Here is a 6,728-nt window from a genome sequence, read left to right as displayed (position 1 = left end):
CAAGGGCAACTCTATATATGACTTTCTAGGAAAAACTTGCAATTAGAATGCAATGTTTATTAAAAATAAATAGCAAAAATAAAAAAATAGCTAAGTTGAACCATATATATATATATATATATATGTATATATAAAGACTCAACAATAACTACCACAAATATTTAGAACCTAGAACCAAAGATTTTGGGGATGGAGAAAGTGTTTTTATCACTAATATTGTTTAGAATTGTCAAGGTGGTAGTAAAAAAGCAGACAAATTTTTAGTCAGTTTATCATTTAAAATGTTTTAAACTACGAAATAATTTTAGATTTATAGGAGAGTTGCAAAAATAGTATACAAAGCCCCCATTTACCTTTCACTTAGCTTACATATAACCAGGAACATTTATCAAAACACAGAAAATACCATTAATAAAATACTATTAACCAAACTACAGACTTTATTTGGATTTTAGCTGTGCTTCCACTGTTGTCCTTTTTCTGTTCCAGGGTTCTATCCAGGACACCACATTGCCTTTAAAGGTTTATCATTGCTTTAAAATTCTTTCCAGACCGTGCAAGCCTGTGGTGCCTGCTCCCCCAGCTGACCATTCCCACCATCCTGCCCTGGGAACACCACTGATTCCGCTAAACTGCTGTGATATTGGGGGCAAGAAGATCTGATAGTTGTGAAGTTTTATCCTTCGGTGAAAGATGCTGTTGAACCTGACAGTATGCTGGACTGCCAGAGCATGAACACTCCACTTTGTCAAGCTGGGTAGCTTTCAGGCAGACACTCCAACAGTGACTGTTAGCTTTGTGTCATTTGCAAGGCTCATGTGCTGAGTGTACAGAACCAGAAAGCAAGGCTTGTTTGGGGCAAAAAGTGTTGTGTGTCCTATGAGGCAAAGAAGCAAACATATTAAGAGTAAAAAGCCCTGACAAAAATCATGATGTAGATGCTCCTGGGTGCCTGCTCCACACCAACTTTCCCCTTTTTCTTGCCATCAGGTTTTTTTTTTTTCAATTAATAAATATTTATTGAACCCTACAATACTCCAGGTGCTGTTCTAGGCACTGTTGATAGAAACAAAATAAAGATCCCCGCATTTGGAGTTTGAGTTGTAGCAGGACAGAACCGAATTAGGTTTCATCACAGGGTATGTTGAACATGAGTCTGGGAGCTGTTGATGCACAAGGACACGTTCACATTTAAGCCAACAGCATGCTTCTAGTGGCCACATTTGAAACTTGTAGATATTACTTACATACATTCACTTGTGAGAATTTTTATAGCAAATGTGCCATGAGAATTTTTAATTTGTTCCATCAGGTAAGGGATAGCCAGGCTCTTCAAAAGAGGCTGGAAGCCTCCGAGGATGCCTTCCTGGTGAAGTTAATCCAGTCATGTCAGTTCTGCTCACCTTGCCAATGATGGGTTTAGGAATGGCATGTGATGCAATTCTGGCCAATGAGGCATGAGGGGATTCCAGGGTTTCTGGGAAAGTTTTCTTCACACTTCCAAATGTCCTTTCTCTTCTTGTCTGAATTTTGGGTCTTGTATAAAGGATAGAATGCCTGGAGCTGTTGCAGCCACTTATAACCAGAAGGGACGACCCTGAGACAAAAGCAAACACAGAGTGGCAAAGTTGGAGGGTAATAAGACTCAAGCCTTCGACAAATCACTTATCCCTGGGAATGAACTAACGGAGAACATCTTGTAATGTGAAAAAAATACATTTTCCACCTATTAGGGCTAGAGGTCACATTTATTTCAACCACAACACAGCATCTCTCATTCAATCATTCATTCGACCAACACTTGATGAGAACACGTGAGACACTTGATGCTGTTGGAATATGAGGGCAAATGGCTGGATGCTAGTCTTGAAGGGTCACACCATCCGAAGTGGGGTAAAGCTCATAGATAAACACACTGATAGCAGGAGAACCTGCTGCTACCTAAGAGGTATCCGCAAGGTGCTGTGTGCACACCTCCAGTGCCTTGAAGACAGCTTTGTGAAGGAAGGGGCACCTGCTCTTTTTCTTGAAGGATGGTTACCTTTTAGGCAAAGGGACATGGAACGAGGGCCTGTGAGTGGAGCAAATACACAGAGAGGGACAGATGGTGCCTACCTGATCAGTGCCACGCTTCAGGGAGCCTGAAAGGGTACAGTGTGGTCCAGCAAAGGGAACATTGGGCTGAACTGCTGGTCTGAGTCTTGATTCAGTTACCTACTAATTATGTGGCCCTTGGTCATCCATGTGTCTCAGAACAGCTACACGAAGGGGTTGGTAATAACCGTCTTGCCTCCTTCACAGGGCAACCATAAAGTGCAATGTAAACCTGACCGGTTATTATCTCCTCCACCTCTAGACGTAACTATATATTCACCCATTCCTAGGTCCCTGCCCCAGACTCTCAGGAGCTCTCCTTCCTCCTGTTGTTGGAGCTACCCTGTTGTCTTTGCCTTGGTTTCAGCAATGATCTCCCGTATTTCTAGTATTTTCAGTATTTAAAATTTTCTCTCTCCTGAGTGTTTCTTCTCTATTTCCAAACATGCTCCAATCTCAAAAAGTAAATATAATTCAAAGATTCTTCCTTAAATTCTCTATATCACCCAAACCCCATCCAGTTTCCTTTTTCTCACCAAATCTTTTAAAAGATTAGACTGCTTTTGCTCCTCCTTGTCTCATCTTCTACCCACTGTCAAGTCCATTCAATGTCCAGTTATGAGTGGGCTCTCAAAGGCCATGATGCCTGCATCTAGGGGCTTCATCTTATTCTCATCCAGTCTGATTTAACCTGCCCTTGTGAAATGTGTGTGTCATGGCTTCCTCCACCCCACCCTTTCCTTTTCCTCCTCCTCCCTTCTCAGTGTTGGGGTTCCCTAGAATGTTGACCTCTCAGTTTTTTTTTTTATTTCAGCCCACTCTCCCGGGAACACTTACTTAACCTTATGGCTTCAACAGTCCCATTGCAGATGAACTACAAATGCCTTTAATTCTGGTTCTTCCTCTCTAAATCCAATCCAACAGTTTGCAAGTGACCTGTTGAAGTGTTGATTTGGATGTCACATGACTCCTCAAGCCCAGCTTGTTCAAAGCTGAGGCCATGTTCTTCTCCTCTCTTGCCTACTCTTTCTCACTTGGTCCATTTTATTTTTTTTTGAATGATCTCATCATCATTTTGTCATCCTAGCTCAAAGTTTATACTCCTCCAACTCCTGTATTTCTTATATTAAAGCAGTCACCAAATATAATTAATTAACTCTTTACATGTCTCTAATGACAGATTTGGTTATGCTTAAAAACTTCCAATTCCTTTCCATTGTTTGCAGAAAAAAGTCACAATTCCTCTTTTTCTATTTTTTTTAGCTTTGAGTTATAATTGACAAATAAAATGTAAGATATTTAAAGTATACAATATGATGACATATATGTATCCATTGAAAGTTACAATTCTTTATATCGTGACATTCAAAACCATTACAATCCAGCTCTACCTTAACTTTTCATAATTCATCCCCTACCCCGTTTCTGCATCCTCTGTCAGTAAAATCCTTCTAGATAAAGGTGTAGCCCAAATGTCCTCTTTCCTATGGCCCAGACAGAATTAAGTTACCTTTTCTTTGCACACATAGGTTATATATTTCAAGTTGTTCTTTGAGTCACCATCATTACAATGAATTGTAATGATGCCTCTGTCTCTTCTAAAAGATCATAAGCTCCAGTGGGGTTATTAGTTACCTCTTGCTACATAATAAATGACAAGATTTAGTGACTTAAAACAGCAAACGTTTATTATCTCACAATTGTTGTGTCAGGAATTTGGGAGTGGCTTACCTGGCTGGATCTGGCTCAGGGTCTCTCACAAGGTTGTAGTCAAGAGGTCAGCTGGGACTGCAGTCATTTGAAGGCTTGACTGGGGCTGGCGGATCTGCTTCCAAGATGTCTCACTCACAAGCCTGGCAGGTTAGTGCTGGTGGCAGGAGGCCCTGGTTCCTTGCATTTATACCTCTCCATAAAGCTGCTTGAGTATTCTCACAACATGGCAGCTGGCGTCTCCCAGAGCAAGTGATCCAAGACAAGAGAAAAAGGAGAAAACCAAAATACCTTTTATGACCTAGTCTTGGAAGTTCCACCGTCACTTATGCCATATTCTATTTGTTATAAGTGAGCCATTATGTTCAGTCCACACTCAAGGGGGAGGGGAGATTGATTGCCACCTCTTGAAGGAAGTAATATCAAAGAACTTGAGGGCGTATGGTATTTTAAAACTGTGACACATGGGTTGTCTTATCTTTCTGTCTCCAGTAACTAGCACAGTGTCTGGCACTTAGTAGGTGCTCAATAGGCATTTCTAATGGAATGACGTGTTGAAGGGGAAGATATTAGAGGCAGGGTATCCATGGGTAGTGAGTGTAGGCCAGATGAAAAATGGTTGAGGTGGGAGTTGGTGGGAGATTCTGAGGTAAGAATTCATAGGCTCCATCACTAATTGGATGAGATGGGTTGGGAAGAGATCCATTTTGGGTTGAAGATGGTTTTGAAACTACTTAGAGGTGGCTGTGAAGTAAGCATCTAATACTTCCTCCATAGGGTTTCAAGGTAGTGAAATATCAAACTATGCATCTAAGAACCCTATGTCTAATTGCTCATTTACATTTGAAAGGGCCCAGGGCTGGCAGTCAGCAATATGGGCACTGGTTAAGCTATTTACTTTAGGTTTCTTACATATAAATGTGAAGGTGTAATAACTAACTGTCTCCCAGGACTTTCAGCCTAAACTCTTAGTGCTAAGAAGTTGACTACATCCCACCTTTTGCAAGAAATTCCCACCACAATATCCTTTATAAATGCTTGTGGGGAAACGCTAGGGAACTATAAGTTTGCACCATCTGAAATGCTGGTATTCCAGTTTTGATATATAAAGAAACCAATTTCATAGGGTTCAACTTAATAGAAATGGCTGCAGTTTGAAAATTTGAATACTAAGAAATAAAGAGATAAAATGGAATCACTAAATCAAGCTGCTAAATTACTAAAACCAAGTAGGTTGACGTATGAGGAAATGATTCTATTCTTGTTTCATAGCCTGGGAGCTTCAACTTTTGCGCTTTCCAGTCCTGCATCAATGCCTGGCTATACATCAAACCTTCAGCTAACCCTCCAATTCCCCTTGAAGGACTAAGGAAAGAATGTTCACATATCCAGACCACTCGATCCAGGTCCACTATCCAGACCACCGGTCATTTAGAGGATTACCATCTCAGACCTTTCCAGAGGCTAAGGATGAAGGACTGATTCTTCTCAAGAATGTACTTTGTACTGTAAGAACCCTCAGCTTTTCTTTCTTCTTCGGGAACACTCTGGATATTGCCCAGTTGTTTCTGGCTTGCAAACCCCAAAACGCTTGAATAAATCTTTATCATTTATTTCTAGCCAAAACCTCCTGATTCATTTAAGTTCGGTTGACAACACCTTTTCACAGTTGGAAAATTGAGATGCTGCATTGTTCTTGATCTTTCTGTTCCTCATAACACTAAGGTCCAACTTTAAGGACGGTCAGCCTTGAAGTTAAATGAGGTTTAGTCCAACATAGGCATCACGCTCTCATTTTCTTAACTTAGTTAAAGGCACAAAAGGCCGGAGACAGTATGCTAAATATGGAAGAGTCAAGAAACTTAAGATGTAAAATTGATCTAGGAACTCCTTAAGTCAAGTCTCAATCACGTTTCGTACATTGTATCATTTTAAATAAATTGTATTTACTTAGAAGTGAGATAACTATGGACCTAATAAAAGCGTGAATAAGAATAGTTCTTTGTTCATTTCGTATTTTTTGTACATCTAAAAAGTGTTTAGTTGACTCTTTTACTCCCGATGGGGATAAATCCAATTATTTGCCAATATAAATTAAAGTATGAAAACTACATTTTGTCTTTTCCCGGAGTACTTTTGAAACTTAATATTAAATATAACGAGGAAGTTCTTTTTCTTCTTCTTCGGTGTTTATTTTTCCACGTCTTCAGGTCAATTAGTACTGAAGGTCCGCTTCGGTAGTGTAAAACGAATTCACACTAGCGCAAGTCTCAAAAGTTAGGGAGCAAAACTGCACCCATCCATTTACTCCCCCATTTGGAACGCAGGCTCCCCGGGCAGAGTCTTTTTGTTGGTTTGTTTGCTGCATAATCCCAGCAATCTGAATCATGCCTACCCCACTGCAAGCTCTCCAGAAATACTTGATTAACCGTTTATTCATCTACCCTCTCCATGTAGGGCGCTGCGGACAGCGAGAAGGCCGGCGTGCGGCTTCCCTCGCTCCAGCGAACCTGGACTATTCTCAGCGCCCCAGGGGCACAGCCGGCAACCCCGGGAGTTTCCGGCTGCTCGGCCCTCCCTTCGGCGGACCCGCGGCCTTCCCGGTCCTTCCTTTCCCGCGGAGGAAGGAGCGGGAGCCGAGGAGTGGGAAACCCGGGCCCACTTCCTGTCCGGGCAGGACAGGGCCAGGCGTCCGCGTCCCCTGCGGCCTGCTCGGTCAGCACCGGCAGCGGCCGAGCCGCAGCGCCGAGAACGCGATGGGGTGCAGCGCCGGCGCGCAGCAAGGGGCGCCCGGGCTGAGGGGTCCCGGGCGCGCGCTCGCCAGCCCCGCCCCCGGCGCGTCCCCAGCGGCGAGAGGGTTAAGCGCGCGGGAGGCGGGGCCGGAGCGAGCCCTGCGCGCCGAGTGAGGGCCGCGGGTGGGGAGG

The 6,728-nt window shown here is 42.8% G+C and overlaps 1 long non-coding RNA gene across 1 annotated transcript; it reads right to left on the bottom strand.

The window, feature by feature from the left end:
- Window positions 1-417: 417 nt before the first annotated feature.
- LOC109391298 (uncharacterized) lies at window positions 418-6,706 on the bottom strand. Its single transcript, XR_002125776.1, has 2 exons — window positions 3,826-6,706; window positions 418-1,597 (listed from the first exon to the last, which is right to left on the bottom strand). It is a non-coding gene; the product is annotated as an uncharacterized LOC109391298 (long non-coding RNA).
- Window positions 6,707-6,728: the final 22 nt, after the last annotated feature.

This window comes from Hipposideros armiger, unplaced genomic scaffold (genome assembly GCF_001890085.2).
Source record: "Hipposideros armiger isolate ML-2016 unplaced genomic scaffold, ASM189008v1 scaffold_288, whole genome shotgun sequence".
NCBI lineage: Eukaryota > Metazoa > Chordata > Mammalia > Chiroptera > Hipposideridae > Hipposideros > Hipposideros armiger.
The sequence above is the reverse complement of the archived record's forward strand: the minus strand, read 5'-3'. Positions and strand labels throughout refer to the sequence as shown.